The following is a 21,268-nucleotide window of genomic DNA, read 5'->3' on the forward strand; positions in this document are numbered from 1 at the left end:
GGGCCCCCCCCGATCCCCCGTCCCTGCCCCGGCCCACCGGCTGCCTCCCGCCGTCCCTTCCCTGAGGCGGGACCGTGCCCGCGCCCCTGCCGCGGGATGAAGAGGTTTTTCGGGTTCTGGAGGAAGAAGAAGGGGCAGCCGGCAGCGTCCGGCAGCGCCGCCAAGCCCTTCCCCACCGGTGCCTACGAGCTCCGGCTGAAGGAGCTGGGCAAGCTGCACCGTGCGGCCGCCCGTGGCGACCTGGGTCAGGTGCGGCAGAGACTGAAGAAATGCGGCATCGACGAGCGGGACACGGCGGAGCGGTAAGCGGCGGGGGGCAGCAGCGCCGGGCGGTGCTGGGGCGGGGTGCGGGGGGTTGCGGGCAGCGCCGGGACCCGCAGGTGCAGCTGCAGCCGCCGGCAGCTCAAGGGCGCTGGGAGCGAACGGCAGCATCGCTGCGGGGAGCCTCAGCCTGGGCGGGGAGCCAGGCCTGTGCTGCCAGGAGCCCTTGGAGTCGGCCGAGCATCCCCCGTCTTGCCCCGGCCCCCTCCGTGCCCTCGTTCCCGGGGGTGCTGCCTTGCCTGGGGGCGCAGGAGCGGCAGGGGGCCGGCAGCAGCCTGGCCGGGGGGGTTGCAGAAGGAGCCTCAGGGCCATTCTCCAGGCTCGCTTGGAAGGCAGAGTGCATGCACCTCCGAGGCCTCGGCGTGCGGGGTTAGTAGTTGAGCTGAGCAAGCTGCACTGCCTCAGCTGGAGTAAAAGAGGGTAAGCACTGCGTTTAGGAAAGGGTAAATGTGCTGTGTATTGGTGCTGTGTGGACGGTTGCCTGATGTGCCTTTTGTGACTGTGATGTTGCAGCCAAAGCAACATCAGTCTGATCTTAGGTGGCAGTTACTTTGCTGTTTGCTCTGTGGCCTTGGTACAGCTAATTAGTGCCTTGGATTGGAAAATCTGGGCAGTGCCATGCAGAGGGAGCTGCTGCTTCTGGCAGGTGGTGTGATGTGTGCTTTTGAGTCAAGCACAGCAAGTACTTGGCAGTTATATTTTAGGGAGAAGCCCTGGGCTGCAGCATAGCTCCTCATGATCCACCGTAAGCATAAGGGAATCAGCTGAAGTTTTTGGGTCTTGGATGTGTCGAGCTGTTAATGCCTTTTCTGAAAAGACTCTGAGTCAAAACATCCATGACATTCAGAGGAGATGCTGGTTTAATCGGAGTACTTCAGCATCCTGGGCTGTCTTTTTCTGAAGACTGGACTTTTGCCAGCCAGCTAGCTTATTGCCCTGAAAACACCTGAAACTGTCTAGATTTGTAGGAAGGCGATGAAGAGTGCAGCCAGTCAGCACGTGGGCTGTGTGCCTGAGTGTTGCCAGCCAGTATTTGTTTATGCAGCTGCAGGTGGGGGATGCCATTTAAGGTGGCTTGAGTGCACTTCTGTGCATAATTCAGCTGCCAGAGTCAAGGTGCCCGATGGCATTTATGGAAATAGTTCGGAAAGTTTCTCTCTTTTTCTTCTTACTGCTTCCTGATTCAGTCAGCAGTCAGTCACCAGCTCTTAGCAGACCCTGGTACGAAATTTCGCTAGTTTTTGCGTTTCAAGTTCATCTTGTCTAGAAAGCTTCTTTTCCTCTGAAGGGTTTCCTTCTGTGTGCCAGGCAATTATCAGTGTTATAACAGGACAAATAAAGTCACAAACTGTAAAAAACCAAGCCGGGGGCGGGGAGGGGAGAGGGAGGGAAGAAAGAAAAGGCAGCATACTATGATGAGCACGGTGGTGGTTTTGCCGTGATAATGCCCAGTGCTGAAAAGCGAGGCTGAGAGCAATTTGGTGGCCAGAGCCTGCCTACTTGCTGCAGCCACTGCCCTCTGTACCAGCCATGAGGGTTGCAAGGCCACCTGTGCCCTCTTAGTGCTTGTGGGTGTGATGTGTGTTGTGAGTGACCACCAGATGCAGTTGCGTTTCAGGGCTTCGTGTTGGAAGACTTGGTATCATTGGAAATAGAGGTGAAGAATAGGAAATAATGCAAAGTAACGGCAACAATGTGTGCATTGGTTGTATGAATATCTCAGGTTTGCTGCTCAGGATTTCCAAAAGCAAAATCCTGCACCAGGAGCATGGCAAGGATCACACCAACAGGTTCCTTCCATAAAGTGGGTCCTGTAGCCCATAAGACCTCCCGAAAGTACGCTTGATACAGCATCAGTTAGGAGCAGGCAGCTTTCAGAGGTGGTCTAGCAAAACCTTCAGCCTCACTGACAGAGACGGGCACAACTCTGTAGTTGGAAGCACTGTGGGCACAATGCCAGCTAGTCATGGATCCTGGGTCAGAGCTCATCGCTAAGGGAGATTGACCCTGTCAGCTGCCTGTCAGACTGAACTCCAGCGCTTTCATTGCTTGGCTTGTAGCTGCTGGGTTGTCGGCTCAAGGGCCATTCAAAGTGTGTACTGCCAGCCTGCTGTTTCCCAGTGGGGTTGTTTCGTGGCTGCTCAGGCATCAGCAGTTCTCTTCTACTCTGTAGGTGATCAGCGTAGCAGCAGCAGGAGCAGGAACAGAATCTGGGCAGTGTCCCCAGGGCTGGGTGGCAGAAGAACTTCGGTGTTACTGGAGGCCTCTTGCAGGGACAGGCAACCCTGAGCACTGGTGTTCTCTGCCAGCCTGTTCCCTGAAGCGGATCTTCTGTGGAGCACAGCAGGCCTCGCTCCAAGCAGAGCCGTCTCCTGTTGACAGACTGAGAGGCTTGGTTGAGGAGGACAGCAACAAGTCCAAGTTTTCTGAAGGCTTTTCTGTTTGCAGAACTGATAGTGACTACTTGACGTCTGTCATGCTTCCTAGTGGTTGGTAGTAGCAGCTTTCAGATGATTGTGGACTCCTTCATAACCAGTTCTGGTTAGCTTTCAGATAATCTCAGTCAGTCGTTTCTTCAGAGATGAAGAATCCCGCATGTTTCCATGGGAATTTCTCAAAAAGTGGTGGTAGTTGCTCTTGAGCTACTCCTCTGTCAGTGCTCCAGTCTGTTCCCTGTCTGTAGCAAGACATTACAAATTCTTTGAAGTTTTCTGTATTTCTCTCATCCTCATCTTTGTTGCAGTGGAGGAGGATGTCAGCTGCCCTGTAGCAAGTATCTGAGTTACAGATTACTGTGTTTCTGCATCACCTGCCACTGCATTTGTGTACCTCTCCCTTTCCATTCCCCCTTAGCCAGGGAGCTGTTGTGCTCCTGTCTCAGCAAGGTACCCAAACAATTGCAAGGCTAGTTGAGCTTTCCTAAATACAGAGAAGGACCTGCCTGCAGCGATGTGGTTCAGAACCAGTGCTGGTGTTCCCCTCAGTTCTTGAGGAACTGTGGGATTGTTACTGCATCGCCTTCAAGGGAGGAAGGTCCCAGCTGTTTTCTAGCTTGTCTTCTGCTCTGTTGGGACAGGTGTCCTGCAGAGCAGCAGGTGCTTTGCTTTTGCACAGAGTGAAGCTTGTGCTGATTTGTGCCTCTGATTTAGGGGGAAACACATGCAAGGACTTTCTGGGCAATTTCTTTCAGTATAAGTAGGCTGGTTAATTGACATCAGACCTAAGATGTTCTGTGGTTTGAAGGAGGGGTTTTTTGTTTGTTTTTTTTTTCCTCTGGCAAGGCTTTAACTTGAAGAAAAGAGTTTCATTTTCTTATGCTGGTCATGTATTATGGAAACACAGTATTCCCTCCCTGGAGAGGACTTCCTCTGTAGTAGGCTTATTATGACTATCGTAGTTACACGTATCTGAAGGGTCGGGTATTACTTTCCTGTACTCAGGCTTACAGTGTTCTGCTGTCTGGTTTGCTGCATGTAATGGGGGGCACTTTGGTGCAAGTGAGTACTTGGTTTTGTTGCAGTAGTAAGCAAGCTAGAGAAAAAGCAGAAATCCTCGAAGTGCAGGGAAACGCTAATACTCTTTATATAAAGCCCATCTACATCTCTGAGACACTTCTGGCACGTGAATAATCCTAGAACTTAGAGGGTTGCTTGCCATAGTTCTCAGATTCCCAAGCTTTGGTCTTTTTTGCTGTGCCACAGGTGTAGTCCTGCTGGAGGCAGTGACCACCACCTGGGCACAGGAATCTGTGCAGATTAAGTTCTAGAGTGAAGGAAATGGCAGCTTACTAAGCAGATGCTGCGGAGGGGTTTTGCTGGCCAGTCTCGGGTGTTTGGTGCGCAACTGCTGTTACTGGTAACGGAATGAGAAATCTTTTCTTAAGCTTGCTTTGTGCAAAGTGAAACTTGTGGTCATAACAATTTACCACAGCCTGAAATTATTTCTCTAGTTGTCTGTTTGTGCTAATTTAATATGTTTAACTTTTAGGACACCTCTGCATCTCGCTTCTGCGAATGGCCATGTGAATGTTGTTACATATCTCATAGAAAACAAGTGTAAACTAAACCTTACTGACAGTGACAACAGATCACCACTGATGAAGGTATGTGGAATATGTTATGCTTGTCAACTGTGCATTAGATGAGAGGTGGCTGGAAGGATTCTTTACACAGCTCTGTGTAGAAGCATGCATGTTGTAATCAGCGTGGAATAGGCATATGTTAGCTCAGCTTTGAAGGTGCTCTTATTTTCCAGCATTGGGAAGCTGGGGCAATTGTAACAGAGTGCTGGCAGTTCTTCCTTTTTTGCGTGTTGTTCCCAGGCTGTACAGTGCCAGCAAGAAGAATGTGTAGCTATTCTGCTAGAGCACGGTGCCAACCCCCATCTGGCGGATGCTGACGGCAACACTGCCCTTCACCTTGCTGTCCGATCTCCTAATACAACCGTAGCGGGGCTGTTACTTGAGCATAATGCCAATATTGATGCTCGGAATAAGGTAAATTTTTGTATTTGTTGAAGAAGTTCTTTCAAAAAGTTGTACTAGTATTTCTCTTGTAGGGTTTTTTTTCTTTTATTTTTAAATGTATTTATCTGTCCTCTCAGGAGGGAAACACTCCGCTTATTCTTGCTATCTCTGAACGTCATGAAGATATAGCAGAGTTTCTTCTGCAGAGAGGAGCTGATGTGCATGCTCGAGATCACTGTGAAAGGTGAGTGGTTTGTCAAAACTCTGCATGGGTCTCTTTAGTATTCTTTAGGTTGGATTAATCAGAGGCATGAGAGTGAGCTCTGAAAAAACCCGGGGAGCCACATAGCAGCTATTTCTGTGTGACTTGTGAAAGCACATCTGCGCTTGGCTGTTGTCATACCTCAGTGGGTGCTTTCCTCGTTGAGGGTTACAAGAAGGCATTGTCTGTGGTGGCCCTTCTGGCAGGAAACATGCTGTTAGCTCAGCAGCACTGCCTCAATTTGAAAAAACATCTCCTGCATAGTGGCGTAGTTTGTACGTGAGTGTTGTCTATGTGGAAGCTTTGTCTGAAGATTGAACGTTTGCTTGTTTTGACTCCCTCTTGCATTTTATGGTTGCTCTTAATATTTAATGAAAACTGCTTTTTCTTTTGCTCATTCAGTAATGAGGAAAGTAGTTTTTGAGAGCAAACAGGAATAAAAATAATTACAGTGTCTGTGTCAAATGATCTACTTCATAACATATTTTTGGTGTTTCAGAACCCCACTTATGACTGCAGCATCTGGTGGACAGCTTAATTTAATAAAAGCTCTTCTTCGATATGGTGCTGATCTTTTCCATAAAGACAGTAACGGATGGACAGCTGAGGATTATGCTGTTACTCATGGATATTCTAGGTAAATTTTTGACTTTATTGTTAGAATAGGTTGTCAGTTGTCAGTGTGGCTTTTGAATGTTTTTGGTAATAGCAGCAAGGTTTAATGGTGTGTTGAAAGCTTCAGGACAGACAGTGCTCGGTGACGTCTTCTGATACGTATTGTTCCCTGTGTCTACTATTAATCTGGATGTTGAAGAAAATTTCCGCCCCGAATTGTCTGTTAGATGTCAAGTTTTGATGCTAAACTTGCACCTGCCCAATACAAACTCTAAAACATGTCTGCATCCTACAGTTACCCAGAGGTAGAATGTGGCAAACTGAAATGCATGTCAGTCCTCTCCTCAGACCAGCACCATTGTCCTTACTGACTTCCACTACAATGAGCAGGAACTACCAGCCTTTTCTTTCAGAGATCTAACATATCCCTTTTGTTAAAATCTTAAGCAGTTTCACCCCTCTTATGGATAGCTTTGTACCTGTGCGTATCCCTTCTCTAAGGTGGTTATGTGTGCTTAACAGCTAGGCTGAAAATACTGTGCCGAGCTGGAGCTAATAGCTTCATAGGTGTGGATATGCACCTCTAGAGTGAACGTGACTGTAGTGAATATTGAAGTAGGTAGTAGCCGTGCAGTAAGTTCTGTGTGTATTACTCTCAGTGAATGCATACAAGTATATGAATTCCTACGGCTATGAATACGTGTAGGGTGGATAAGTGGCTGTTAACTGTTCTATTAAACTGTATAAGCAAGTATGTGGTTGTTTTTACCAAATACGTTTCTTCTCTTTCCCTATATAGTCTTTGTACACAACTGGTGGCATACGCATTCCGGGGAGACAGAGACGAAGGTGGTGCACAAGGCGACACAGTACCTGGCATTCCTCACCGGGCCAGAGCTGCTGGCTTGACGTTGGGTGCACCTGCTGTGGACAGAGGAGGTAGGATCTTTAATCACGCAGGAGCTCACGAGGAAAATCACTGTGGCCTTTTCTTTAGGGGGTTTGTGTTGTCAGCGCTCGCTGTGTTCGCCGTTGACTTTAGGGGAGGCATCAGGTGGAGTAGCACAAGAAGCTTTGTGAATATGCTGACTTGTTGCTGGTTGGAGGTGCTTCTTGTCAGGGGTGAGGACAGCTGCGGTTTGTGTGCTACGGGCCCACGTACGGGGTTGTTGCGTTCTGCCTGCCAGATTGCCCATCTGTCTAGGTTTTCATACCGAGAGAGAAGGGGGACAGGGAAGGAACTAGGTGAGTGGTTTTGGGTTTGGGGTGTGTACTTGTACCTGTAGATGGCCATTCAGATTGTGAAAACAAATTGCAAAAGGTTCATCCTGAGTAGTTGTTCATCTTCCTGTGGTTGGGAAGCAACAGATGAGTTAGCAGGACTGTACATGTCTTGTTGATTTCCACTGAGTTTGTGCAGTGGTGTTTTAATATTAATAGTTTCACCTGCACTAAGCTGCTTTTAGTGAGTTGTCTTATTTCTCAGCATCAGTTACGGTTGTTTCTGTGTAGGTGCTGTAGAGACATACTTAGGAAAAATCGTCTTGGAAAAGTCACTTGGTTAGAAACAATAATGCAACTTCTGTGTGTACTGTATCTTCATGGACATAGTTTGATTCCAGTAAAAATAAATAACACTTCTACTTCCAGTAATTTTATGAAATAAACGTTAAAAAGTCCATATTAACTTGTGATCCAGAAAAAAAATTGAATTGCCTTGTTATCAAAAAATTAGCTCCTTCAGTGAGTTCATTTTAAATTAAAAAAACCAAACAAACAACTCCTTAATTTTTAAGATCCAGTCTATGCTTATGAGCTCATATAGCCCTAGAGGAATCTTAGAAAACTAATCTTTTAATATAGATCGAACTTCTTGTACTTTACATCTCAGGCCCTACAGTGGGAAGTTCTATCCTTTCTGGTTTTTTTAAGGGTGTTACATCAGAACTTTGTGGCAAATGGGCAGCAGACAGCGTTCAAACACAGTTTATTACTCCTTTTTTAAATATGTCGTGAAATATGAGCAAAACATGGGCTATTTTTCCGAGTTCACTTTTCCCAGATAGGGGAATTTAATTTAGAGCCAAACTTTGTTCCTTTGACTTAGGACTAGTTATTTTGATCTAGTCAGCGATGTGTAAAGTTTCTTGATAGACTGAAGGAAGATGCGGAGGTTTTTATATTTTATTTTATTTTTGGAAAGGGCTTGGTACAGGTAGTTTAATCAACAAAATGTTGCTTTTACCCAAACAGCACTCTGTGGCTGCCTCCTGTGCACATAGATAATTGCTGTGGTACCGCATTGTGATGACTGACAGGCCCGGGTTATTTTAAAATATGTGGCTTGAAGAATAATACTGTTGTGTGATTCCAAAATTGATATGCCCTCAGGGAAATAGGGGTTCTTGAACCAAGTGATTTGCTTGGTTCCTTGAAGACAGTAATACTACTAGCATAAGTCCACAATGTTATGGGAAATCCTCACTTGAAGAGGCATAGTAAGTGTGAAGAGCATATTTATGTGGGTTAAGGACTTGGGAAGAGAAAGTGTGGTGTGTTCTCAAACTGTTCATAGTAGGGCTTGTTTTTCTTGAGTAGTACGAATCTTTTTCTCCTTGTGCTCAGTCTCCTGGAAAATGACCCCGGCCTGTTGAGTGAGAGGGATTAGTAGCATGCAGGGAACACTTGGTGGCATTGATTCTGCGGTCTCTTGCTTGCACCCACAAAGCACAGGTCCTGCATCCTGAGTCCCTTTGACAGGCTGCAGTAAAAGCTTTGAAGCCCCTGTTAGAGGAGAAGCTAGACTGATCTTGAGACAACGGAGGAATACCCACTTTGAATTCTTTGTTTTAATCTTGCTCTTCATTCCTATTTTTCTGGGATCTTCAATGTAGTCCTTCCTCCTTTTGCTACTTTTGCACTTGTTGAACATTGTTCAAAATACTCGCCTCTAGTGAGCAAGTCGGTATATTTAAGAAGTTGGCTCATGCTTATTTGAGTGTATACTTTTTGTCAGAACACGAACCTTTTTGTTGATTACAGACAGACTTGCAAAAACCTCCAAATGAATGGCTTCCACCTCTAGCATATCGAATGACAGACTTTTCAGATTTGAAGTTGAAATTTCTTTGGCAAAAAGTAATTATGCATTTTTTCTAAAAGCGAGGGTTCAGATTTCTAGTATGTCTTCAGTGGCAGCTTTTTTTAGCTGCTGCACTGCGTATTGGTGTATTGTTCCTACAGAAACCATTGGTTTTTCGTCATAGAGCTCTTGGAAAAGAAACGAGTGCTTCAGTGTGCTTTATATCTGCTGTATCACCTTTTAAGAAAATTGAGAAATGGAGAAGGAATGAGAAACAATCTTGAGGTCCTTTTTTTCACTCTTACGTGTGTGTTTTTGATAGGAGTCCTCTTGCCACGTCCATTCCATGTATTTGTGGTAACATCAATATAAGCAGGACTCCCTGTTGCTCTGAGGCAAATGTTATGGCCTTGTCACACAGACGTTTGGTGTTGGGTAGCTGCAATAACAGAACCACACCATTCTTACTAAGTAGGATGGGTAGAGCAGGCAGATGGTGATTTGTATTCTAAAGCTTCTGTTCCACAACATAGACACGCGTACACACACAAGCACACATGCATGACACTCACAGCAGTCAGTGCACCCGTTCTGGTCCAGTTGTGGCCTGCCCTATAGCCCTGGGGGAACAGGGTATTCACTCTGACTGCTTGTCATGCCTGCGTTCTGGCTGGTGGCGTAGCTTCTCTCTGTGAACAGTTCAGCATGGTCAAATCAATATATGCAGGGCTTTTACCTCAAACTGAGGTAGGAGGGGGCTGTGTCTGCATCAGGCGCCAGCTGACACAACTGGCTAGCATATCTCCAAAGTTTGTTGGCACCTACAGATTTTTGGGATGCTTAGACGGAGGGATTTTAAGTGTGCTGTATGTATAAAACACTCTACAAATACGAAGGAATTGCATTGGTAGTCAGTGCTGGGCAAGGACTAGTCAAGCTGAGAGAAATGCAAAGTTGGCAGGACAGTAAACTGCTACGAATCTGTTTCGGTGTTTCAAAATATTGGAATATAGGTATTCTACAATGGAGCAAGTAAATGAAGTTACACTGTTTGACACTGTCCCTTAAGAGTAGAGTTCTGTAGGTTGTGATAGGTTTGGCTTCTACTTCTTGTAACTGTAGAGTAGGCTGATGGTCACAGTACATTCTCCCATTGCTACAGCTTTGTTAATGTACTGGTTAGGTTTTCTGCATTTCTGGGAATTCACATTTATTCTGGTGTCCTTGTTTGGTCTGTCCTTGACATGGCTTTCCCTAAATGGATATAGGAATGCCACAATCTCCTAGCCAGACATCAAGAACAGGAAAACCAAAGAAAGGTATTCTATACAGTAGCATTTCAACTGTGAAACATGTTGCGTGATGTACAAATACTAACACACCTGTGATGTTTATTATCTTGGAGGTCTCTATTCTGATGGTTTTGGTTTTATAAATTAGGTTTGAGAGCAGGCTTGGGGTGCTTTTTGTTGGCATGTTTTGCACAGGTCCTTTATTACTGAATTGAGTGATTGCTTTGTGTCATTAGTGATAGTAAATAATATTATTTAAAAAAAAAGCTCTTCTGTTACTCCAAAATGAAAATGGACTTCAATTAAAGTAGAAACAAGTGATCCCTAGATACTACTTTTCTAGATCCCACTTCTACGGTAGGGCATCAAGATCTGTCTGAAAACTATCTCATAAACTTTCTCTCTTGCTTTTTAAAGGAGAATGGGAACTGGTTTTGATCATTGCTTGAAGTTACTATGCATGGAAAGCAAAAGTTCAGATAACTTACTCAACATGATATGCCCTTTGTTTTCTTTTCCTTTTAATGATTTTGTCTAAGACCTCGGTTTGGCTGTCATCATACAACTTTATAGAAGGCTACCAATCTCCTATTTATAAGCAACTTCGTTTTGTGATGATAGTTAACGAGAACTAATTATCGAGGACTTGAGGAGTGCTGAAATAGATACGATGTGGAGGCTCTATTTGTTTTTTTCCTTTCTGTCCTGGGAATTGAAGAGGCCTTTTATTTCATCTTAGTTGTTGATAATTGAGAGGTTTTCGCACTCTTCAGGCTGGATTCCTAGAGTTCAGGTTTCTTTAGTGCATCAGTGGTGTGCTAGAGTGCGCTATGGTTGAGTTTGCAACATGTGCATCTGGGCCACGCTGCCGTTCAGAGGGATCTTGACAAGCTGGGTAAATGGGCTGTCAGGCCTGTCTTAACAGAATTCAGCAAGGGCAGATGCCAAGTCCTGCACATGGAAAGGAACAACCATTTGCTACAGCACGTGCTGGAGCTGCCTGGCTGGAGAGCTGCTTTGCTGGGAATAGCCAGAGGGTCTTGGCAGAAAGTGAGCTGAGAATGAGCCAGCAGGGTGCCCTGCCGGCTGAGAGGGTTAACGGTGTCCTGGGCGGTATGAAGAGCAGCGTAGCCAGGAGACTGAGGGAGGGGATTGTACGCTGCTACCTGGCAGTCCCTGGCTTGTGTCCAGCTCCCTGGGTATAATTTTGAGCCCCCAGTGCAAGAGAGAGTGGTCTTTCATCCGTGAGCGAGTTCGGTGGAGGGCCATCAAACTTTGCCAGGAGCAGGACTACTTGCCTTTTGGGGAGAGACTGGGGGAACTGGGCTTGTTCAGTGTAGAGAGGAGATGACTTTGAAGGGGACCCAGCAGCAGCTTGCAGCACGTGTAAGGAGAAGCCGGAGACAGGTGCCTCCCAGTGGTGCGTGACAGGAAGCAAAGGTACAAGAGGCATAAATGGAAACAAGAGAATTTCTAATGGAATGTGGGCAGCTTCACCATGGTGAGAACAGTAAAACAGAGAGGTTGTGCAGTCTCCCTCCTTGAATGGTTCAAGATCAGACTGGAAAATTCCTGTGAGCCTAATCTGACCTCAGAGCTGAGTCCGCTTTGAGGAGGCGGTTGGCTGAGAGACTTGCCGAGGTCCCTTGTGACCTGATTTATCCTGTGGTCCTGTGTGCCAGTTGCTTTCTTAATTGATGAAAGCTTGGAGCGTAGTATAGATTGCCCTGGTTACGCCTGTCTTGCCTGTTGACTATCCTTTTTGGTGCAGCATAGAGACCTGCTGGGGATTTTTCTACCTGAGGATAGGCATTAGATCTTGGTTATGCTTTTTGATGTTTTTTACCTTTTCAGGATAACCTGTAAGTGGGTAGAGCACCAGCTAGTAGAGTATATAAACCAGTAAAATCTCTGTCAACAGGGTGTGCTTGTGTGTGCAGTATGAGTACTTCAGCAGTTCATTTATTTACTGTCTTGCTAAAGCACCAGTATTTTGTTAACTGTTTATTAACGTAGCCTATTCATGCTATGCTGGGCTTTTTTTAGTTTAGAGGTAGTTCTTAAACTTTTAGGTATAAAAGTTCAAAGGAGATATAACTCTAGTCTTTTTTGTTTTGTCAATTCAGTGTGACTTGAAAAAGCAGTTGTTTGGAAATGCATTCATTCATTCATGCTGTCTTACGTAAAGTTGACTCCCCAAAGTTTCATTCTGCTATGACATGTAGAGTTGTCCAGGTTAAATGTTTGTATGTGCTGGTTGGTTTTTAGCATGCCAAATCTAATTTCAACATGTCAATTAATGTTTGAACAGCAACAGACGACTTGTCGCAAGGAGACTCAATCGGGTAAGACTTTAAACATACCCAGCACATACCTGAGGAATGATTGGAGAGACGCGGTACTCATTTTGCTTTACTTTTTAAGAAGCTTGGAGAAAGAGGGGAGCGATGTCAGTTGGCGTGCTTCTGAGGAAGAGCTCGATTTTTCTCCCAAGGTATGGTGTATTTACAGTACATGTCCTGTAAAAATAAGTGATCTGAAGGCAAGTTTTCTGGGGGATTGAAAGAAACTACAGTTCTAGCCAATATTGTTTTCTCCTTAGAAGCAGTCTCTGACCTGCCAGCCTTTTTTCTGCTGTGAGTTTTTCCTAAAAGACCTGTAGCTGTGGCAGAGCATGCAGCAGATTTGTGGTTTGAGGCAAAAGAGCCATAGGCGACGAGATAAACCCCCACAGTTTTGTTTGTTCTTGGTCATTTGAGTCAGATTTTAAGTTTATAAGTTACTAATATAACCTGCTCTGTTCTTCCTCAAACACTGTTAATGTTTCCTGTAGATTTCGTGATAGAATCCTAACTGATAAAGGGCACTTTTTAATGAAGATGTACTGAAATTCTTCATCACCTAGTTCTCCTCTCCTCCTCCTCAGGTTACTCAAGAGTGCTCAGCGGATGAGTTACTCAAACGGGTCATCTTTTTTTCTTCTATTGAGATGGCATTCTGTGCTTGCATGTAATCTCACACTGCATGTTTTCCCTCTTTTTTTTTTTTTTTTTTTTTTTGAATATGCTTAGGCAGTATTCTTTTTGTCAGCTACAAGCTCTCAGGCCTATTTTTTTTTTTGCTAGTGTTCTGAAGAGTTATTAACTTCTGCAGTGATGTCTGGAGCATCAGTTCTGTTGCTCTGGGATTCTGCAGCGATGAGGAACCGGTGTTCTAATTCAACCTACTCTGCAATACTGGAGATGCAAGCATGTTTAGTTTTAACATGATTTCATTTTCTTGCACTGATTTAAATATAAATTATGCATTTTTTGGGCATGTTTTTGAAATTTCAGGATATTGTGGTGAGTGTACTTGCAGGGACTAATTAACGCAGTAAGTCTAGGGTTCTTAACAGTTACTTCCCTTGTGCACACTTGCAAGTAAGCATCCAGAAGCTGCGATCTTAAATATAACTGAATTTTACTGAAGTACTACAAATATTAAACCCAGATTTTTTAGAACTGCTATGCATGTAACCATAGTTTTGGGCACAATTTTCAGAAGGGTGCCTGCACGGTATTTTGGGGGGTGAAATACTCACTGAATTGCATACGTGAGGAGTGTTTTTGTACTTAGAAGTACAGGATGGAGCCAGCACCTGACCATTATCAAAAGGACAGCCTGATGACATTTAGTGTTCAAGATTTGATGTGAACAAAAGATTTGTTGTTGTCGTTAGTGGTTTTTTTTAAAAAAATAATTGTTTTTTGGCTTCTTTATTTACAGAAGCTGCAGAAGCCAAACTTGACATTCTTAATGAATGTTTCCCAGCAGTTCAGGAAAAACAGTAAGCTATTTGGAAAAGATTGCATAGTATGCTAATATATAAAAGTAGATTTGCTAAGTCGTTTTTTAAACATTTCTTTTCCTATGGTAAATGAGAAAAGTAGCATTTTGAAAACACAGCACTTAGTCACTTCAGAAAACATAAGTCATGTTGTTAAAATGAAGCTATTAATCCCCTCCTAAGCCTTTGTCCCTGGCCAAGTCCTTCCTCCATCCTGCCCATCCTTGACTTGGTTCCTTTTCCAGACATTCCCAGATTACTCCATTAATCTGGTAACATGCCTGTTGCCATTTCCATAACTCCTTTTGTTGTTTTGACATAACTGCCATGTCTCCAAAGACGGTGAATAATGAAGTATCTTGCAAGTCGGTACCAAAGCAAACTGTCTTTCAAAATCTAAGTAATTTGCAAGATAAACAAGAAAGTTGGAACAAGAAAAGCATGATTCGGGTGAAGTTTCACAGAAATGATGACTCTGAGATGACAAACTGGAAAAAAGAGACACCTCAGCTTCTCTCGGATAGTTGTGGTCTTAAGGAGAAAAAGTCAAGCTTCAGTAATGGCTTTGAAAGTGATAACAGTTCTTTGTCAGCAGGAAAAAAACCAATGCTTGAAAGTCAAAGACCAAACTCTGTCTTTCTTGAACATGTGGATGATGAAGATACAGAAGAAGAGCAATGTGAAGTAGATAATAAAGTGTGTGAAGCGCTGAAACAAGGAAGTGAACACTTGTGCTTGAATAGGCATGAAGAAAACGTAAGAGCAGCATTTCACTCGAGCACCAAAGTAAGTTATATAAGGATGATTCAATCACAAAGGTATTTTCTAAGGGTAATAAAGGTAAGAACCAAAAGGTAAACTGGATTTCTGTTAATACTTCACGTATATCCATCTTTTGATCTTCCTTTTTTTATATTAGAAAATGCCTTTACTCCTAGCCAAAGCAGTTTCTTAGGTATAAGAACAGCGTTGGGCAGTATTTTCAATATTTTTTTAATTGGTTGCAGTGGTTTTGCAGGAAAACAAATAGGCAGTATAATTTTTCTGAAATAAATTCAGTTTTTCTCAGCTGTATGTACAGTTTTTTATCTGTCAAGATTTATTGCCATTTAGTAAAATACCTGGTGTGATGGCTGAAAGTGAGGAACCAACAAGTTTGAGTCAGATTGAGAGCAGGAAGTTAGTGATTTTCCTGGAGCAAAGTAGAGGAAAAGGAGCGTGTTCCAAAACAATGTAACTGAAATGAAAGCTAGAGTTAGGCTGACAGGAAGAATTGCTTCTCAGGAGCTTTGCAGAGCCAGGGCTAATGACTTAGGGCTAATGTCATTGCTGTCTCCTCAGAGATTCCCATGGAAAAACTGAAGGTGTTGTAAAACAAAGCTCGACAAAGTTTCCCTGTTGTCTTACACAGGAAAAGCATTTTTAAAGTTGTCGATGGGTGGCTAAGAAGGTGCTTGTTTCTGCTATTTCCAGCTGTTTGGTCAATCTCTTCTAGGAAAAATCACCTGAACGGGAAGAAGAGGAGAAGGAGCAGGAAAAGGAAAACACTGGTGAAGAGCTACGAACTGCAGTTGTTGAGGGTGTGAAAAATTCTATTTGTAATGATAGCCATCAAGTCCACAGTGCTTCCAAAGACGACACTGGTGAGAGAAGTGAGTTAGTAAATACTGATCCCAGTTCTTCCTCTATAAATATTAATGCACAGTAAATGAACTGAAATGGTGCTTGACTTCTGAAACAGTAAGTTTTTCCCTTGCCTGTGAACCCTAGTGGGCATTGGCAAGGAGGAAAGTAGCTTTTGTTCCTTTTCGTTCGTTCCTGAAGAACAAATTGTGGCCTTGGATTCCAAACGATGCTAAATGGAGCAGGTGTCATTCTTGGTTTTGTTGCTGTGTTCTCCCTGAAGCGATCAGAACAAAACGCACGGTTGAAAAAGAGGAGGATTAGAGAGTCTTGGTGTGACAGTAGTATTCCCCTTTCTGGCCCGTGCTGTCAGACTGAAAAGTTGTGATTGCTCTTGGCTGAAGCCTGGGAAAGATTTGAGTCAATCTGAGAGAAAGCTCTTCTGTTCCAGTGCCTCACCTTGTCCAGTTTTAAAACGTAGAAAGTCTCTCCAGTGCCACGCTTGTGTGTGCTCGAAAGCATTGCCCCGTCAGTCAGGGCTGAGCACTCCGGTACTCACCTCGGGTCTTGGAGCAGGAGGAGAAGGCACACTTTGCATTGTCTGTCTGCAGAGAGTAGAGTGGTGTGGTAGATGTTACCAGAGCGTGTGTAGCTGCTGATCAAATGCTACAGAGCGGGCCTGGCAGAACCTGCTGTATTCCAGGTGTTGTGCCTATACGTGCTCTTCTGTCGGTGCATTTTAGCATAAGCCTGCATTTGGCACAGTGTAAGTAGTCCTAGCTGAGGCTGGAACCAGCAGTTCCCCTCTGCTAGGACGGGTGCCCTCACTGGTCTCTAGCTCCTTTCCCGTTTTTGTGTGCGTGTCTCCACGAGAGCGAATCCTGAATCAGTTTTACCTAACGGACTAGCTTAAAACAGAGAAATGAAGATAGTTTAATCTGGCCAGGAACCTACTGAGACTGAGCCTTGCGTGTGCCTAGTAGAGAAGAGATTGGGATGTTGGCCCCTGAGATAGAGACAAGTTGTGTGTTTGGGGTGAGATTTTGGGCTGTGAGCCTCTCCTCTTTTTAAATGGCAATGCTTAGGTGTCTACCTTCTGGGAAGGTGCAGGGTAAAAACTGCTAGTCAAGGAAGATCTTTTCTGGTAGCGCTACAAAAGGAGCATTGTTTCTTGCTGATCTTAGCGTGAAGATGTGTCGGGTGGTGTTTCTATGGTACTTCTTGTACAGTGGATAGTGGTAGTCAGTGGAAAATTCTGGAGCTGTAGACTGGAGAGCAGGTGACCTAGAACACTATGCCACAGGGCTGCAGCGTGGGGGAGCCTCTTCCTGAGCGTGACACAAGCCCGTGTTCACTGCTGCTTGTAGCTGTGTCAGCTGTTGTGCATAGCCATCTCCTGCTGGAGAGGAGGCAAGAGGTGGCGATCCAAAGGAAATACCGTGGTATGTTGTGTGCTGGGTGTGAAGAAGCCCTCGAATTCAACACTCGCTCCTTAGTTTGTCCTCAGCAACAGAACCGCTGTGCACCTTTTGGGCGCAGGGGTGATGGGGAAAAGCAGAGTGAAATAGAAGGGCTCAGTGTCTCCCCTCTTCCTGCATTTGTAGGTGCCCTGACTGCAGTGGGAGCAGAGGAAGAGGAAGATGCTGAATCTCCCTGGGATTCTGAGGTATTCCCTGTGAAGGACACCGGGGTTCCCAGTGGGGCGGGGGTGGGGAGCGAGATCCAGAAGCACTCGGAGCTTGGGCCCTGCCGCGGCTGAGGCTTATTTCCCCTTCTCCTGGTTCTGCTGTATGTTTGTAACTGGGGGCCCTTGAAATACTTGTGCTGTGTGCTAGCTGCTCAGCGAGGCTTGGGGTGAAGGTAGGTCGAGCTAATGATTTGGGTCTCGTGGCAACTGGCCCTTGCAGTTGGGTTTCTAGTACAGTATTGCGGCAGTGAAGTTTCTTGCTGCTTAAAATAGTCTGAGCTTCTCAGCGGGGCTGGCGGGATTGTTGCTTTTTCACCACACAACTCTGTTCCGCTGACGTGTTCAGTGGTTGCCCTTAGGGTCTGCAGCCTAGACGATGAGCTGCTTTGGGAAAGAGCCTTTCTACCTTTTTGGCCCTTTTTGAGAGTAATGTTCAACAGAGATACCGCACGTGCTGGCTGTGTTTGCCCTTTTAGTTCTTCCTGTCTGTGGTAATGGGTTAGAAGAAAGCGAGCAGAGTCTGTAGCTTACGCCCTCTGACTTTTCTTGTGAGGAAGAAGGAACTCTTCCCCACCCGCTTCTTAAAAATACAAGGCTCAAATGCTGCTGGGTTGTTTTGGTTTTTTTTTTTTTTTTTTTTTGGTAGAGCCTTGGTTTCTGTAAGCTTTGTCTTGCTTGTCTTTGTTCAGCCCTTGCAACCGGGAGTAGCAATGTGTTCGCTCCCCACTGCAGGACGTGTGCCTGGGGAACATCAGCACAAATTTGAGTATCGGGTACGAGTTCAGTCGAAAGTTGGGCCCCCCCCAGACCTGCGGTTACGGGTTCGCAACCCACAGCTCGAGTTACCGTGTTAATTCTCTCTTGCGGCTGTGCAGTTTGCCAGCGTGACAGACTAGTTTAGATGAGTTGTGAGGTTTTTGCCCAAGATCTGAAAACACACAAGTCTGCTGTGATTTTCCAATATACTGTGTCTTGACGTGCCCTTTCCAAGGGGCTGATCAAAGGCTTTTGTGATTCCATGCTGTGCAAGTTGGCTTAGCAGGAACATTTTGCGTAGAAATGAGTTGAGAATTTGTACCGATGCTCACGCCCGTGTGTTATGCTCTACAGACGGATTCTGAAAGTCCGGAAGAAGGATCACCTGGTGTGTTGCTTCCAGCTGCAGACAGACACGGAGCACGCTCGCGGATTGTTTCAGGGGAGCGCCACACTGGTAACTTCGTGGTGGACTAAATGTTTGTCTGTAAACACGTATAGGCTGAAGTGAGCTTTTATCGATGTCTGCCTTAGGAATGCGCTTACGGTGTGGGTGCGCGCTATAGCAGTGAAGTGCTTAGTATTTGTTAATTAACACCAGCTCTCACGGCGCTTGCTGGCAAGTTGTAAGGGAAGTTACCTTGTTTGCGTTGCGTGTGTCCTTTGGATGTGTTTGTATCTCCTTGGGTTCGGGTTCTTGTGGCATAGTGCTGAAAGTGTATGTGGTTTAGGGCTGACCTGTCTGAACACCTGAACGTTCTTGGATGATAACGTAGCAGGAGAAAGCTATGATCTGGCCAAGCACTTTCCCCCCGTCTTAATTTTTGATACCTTGCTGTGATGCTTTGCCTAGGAGCTAAAATGTGACTGAAAGTTCAGGGTTTGTTGTGAAGGGCTTCTGCCTGTAGTTTGTGCCGCTGTCTCTTGAGCATCTGGAGTGTAGAATGGCAGGGAAGTTTTGCTGTTGGCGTAGAACTCTCATCTGAAGGATTTCTCCTTTACTAAACGGTCAGTCCTGCTTGTAGTGTAAGTATGATAGAATAGCTGAAGAAGCGTATCCAGTTTTAGTTTAGTAAGCTGGAAGCAAAACTTGAAAAGCTCCTGGGAGCTTGTAAATCCCCTTGCTGAGTAGTTGTCATGCTTTGTATGATTCTACTAAGAGAAGTTTAAAGTCAGCGTAAAAAGGAGGTAAAAGGTGATTACGCTAATCTTTCTAAGGTTTTTCTGTACTGCTAGACCACCAAGTTTACTGAAATCAAATGCTGTTTGCTTTTTAACCGCTTTTGTAAACATGAAAATTTTGCTGTGGAGCCCTTCTTAGTAACATTTCGTGCACTTCTTTCATGAGAGGACTCAAACTGTAAGATGACTAAAGCAGAGGACTTGAGAAATATAGGTGGGCCAGTAGATTGTGTGGGTTTGTAAATGATTTCCCTGTTGGCCAAAAATTTTTTAAAAAATTACATATTTGGAACTGTGCTATAAATGCAGATTACAACCAATTGTAAGGTGTTGGTTTTTTTCCTTTCCACACAAGCTAGACCCGAACAACCTGATAAGAACTAGTTTGCTTCTACCTCATTGAATGATGTGTATGAGGTGTCTGTGTCCGCACCCACGTTTCCTCTGTCCCATCAATGGAAAGGAAAATACTCCTCGACATTAAACACTTGTAGGATAATCGCAGTCGTAGTGCTGCTGGCCTGTTTTATGGTAATTCGTTACAGCAGACCAGCTTTGGCTTTTGAAATAATCTTTGTAGAAGGCAGGATTCAGCTCCTCAAAATAAGTATTTTGATCTTGTTGTTGTGTTAACAAGCATGTCCTTCCTGCTTCCTATGGATTGTCCTAGTTCTGTGAGTATTATTTCTTAAATCCAAGGCGCACGATGGGAAGCGTGCGTTGTCCATTTCTTGTATACCGATACAAATGCTGGATGTTGAAGTGGATTGAATGTTAAGTATCGCAGTCTCGATGGAATAAAGCTTGCGAGTAATACTTAGTTGTAGAAACTGCTGATGTTGAATGGAGTGAAAGGTACCTTCAACTAAATGAAGTAACACTTCCCAAAACGTTTTTTTACCTCCAGGCATTTTGGAGAACCCCGACAATTCCCAGGTAAGTATTTGTTTGTGTCAGACTGCCTACTTGTCCTGCTCGTTAAATATTATGTAGTTACTTTAAGTTTGATTTTTTTTTTTTTTTTTTTTTTTTTTTTTGTCGTCATTGGGTTGTCTTTCATAGCTGAAGACCCCTGCATCTGTTTTGGAAATGAATGAAACCTCTCCTAAAAAAATGCAGCAGAAATCAGGTAATGTTCACGGCATGTAGTTCTGGGTTTAGCTTCGTAATCTTTCTAGACGGGAGTATTTAATAAAGCATCTGATTGATTTGTTTTGCGGATCTGTTGGAGGAATTTGGTTTAGGACACGCAGAAGATGTTGAAGGTGTTCATAACAATCTCTTTGTAGTGTTCTTTTATGAACAGACCCATTGTACTTGCAATTTTCTTTCTAATACGAAATTAATGGCTCTAGCAAGGCATCCCGGGAGCAGGTGGTGTGCTGAAATATACCTCGGTGTATGCGTTTGCTCCCTCCTCTAGCCTGCTGTTCAGCACTGTCCATACCCTTCCATGAGGTACGCTTCCTACACCGTACTTGCTGTCATCTCCCCTTTTCAGGCAGTCCTGAAAGTCTGCTTTTCTTTCAGGGGCTCAACACCCCCCCCCCCCCCATTCCTGATTGTCTTGGTCCTTTGAGCATGTGCTGTGGCTGATTCCAGGCTAGGGGGCTGTAGGCTAGGCTGTCCAGGAGCTGCAGGTGAGCCACAAAGGGGAATTCTTGGGCTCGTGCCGTAGCTGTAGTTTGCAGGAATTATTACTTGCCTGGCTTTATCTCTACCTGTCTGGCAGTCGTTTTGAAACATGTACAAACACGTTCCTCTGAGGCTTCCCTCTCTTGTTTCATGGAAAATGACCAACAGGCTCAGAGGCAGGGGAGGGAGGTGAGGAAGAGAGGCAAGATGGGAGGAAATGAGTGTCAGCGTGTTGTCAGGAATTCTTTTTTCTTTGGAAACAAGGCTAAAGTTGAGGCGGCTAGCTGGTCGGCTATGTATTGGGGAGAGGGTATGTAACCTTAATGGGGGTTTTTTGTTTCTTTGTTCTGAGGTTTATTGATTTGTATAGTTGATAACTTGTGTTGTATTTTGTATTAATCACGCTTGTTAATCGGATGAGAAACAATTTGCCATTCAGGTTTTAGAGTTTCTGCAATTGGCTATTGACAATATAAACCAGAGAGAGGTGAACAGATATGCAGAAAAGTAAGCGGACTT

The 21,268-nt window shown here is 44.7% G+C and overlaps 1 pseudogene; it reads left to right on the forward strand.

Moving 5' to 3' along the window:
* The window catches only part of LOC130143509 (ankyrin repeat domain-containing protein 26-like), a 69,283-nt pseudogene continuing 48,015 nt past the window's right edge, over positions 1-21,268 (forward strand).

Source organism: Falco biarmicus, unplaced genomic scaffold (assembly GCF_023638135.1).
Source record: "Falco biarmicus isolate bFalBia1 unplaced genomic scaffold, bFalBia1.pri scaffold_36, whole genome shotgun sequence".
Classification (NCBI taxonomy): Eukaryota; Metazoa; Chordata; class Aves; order Falconiformes; family Falconidae; genus Falco; species Falco biarmicus.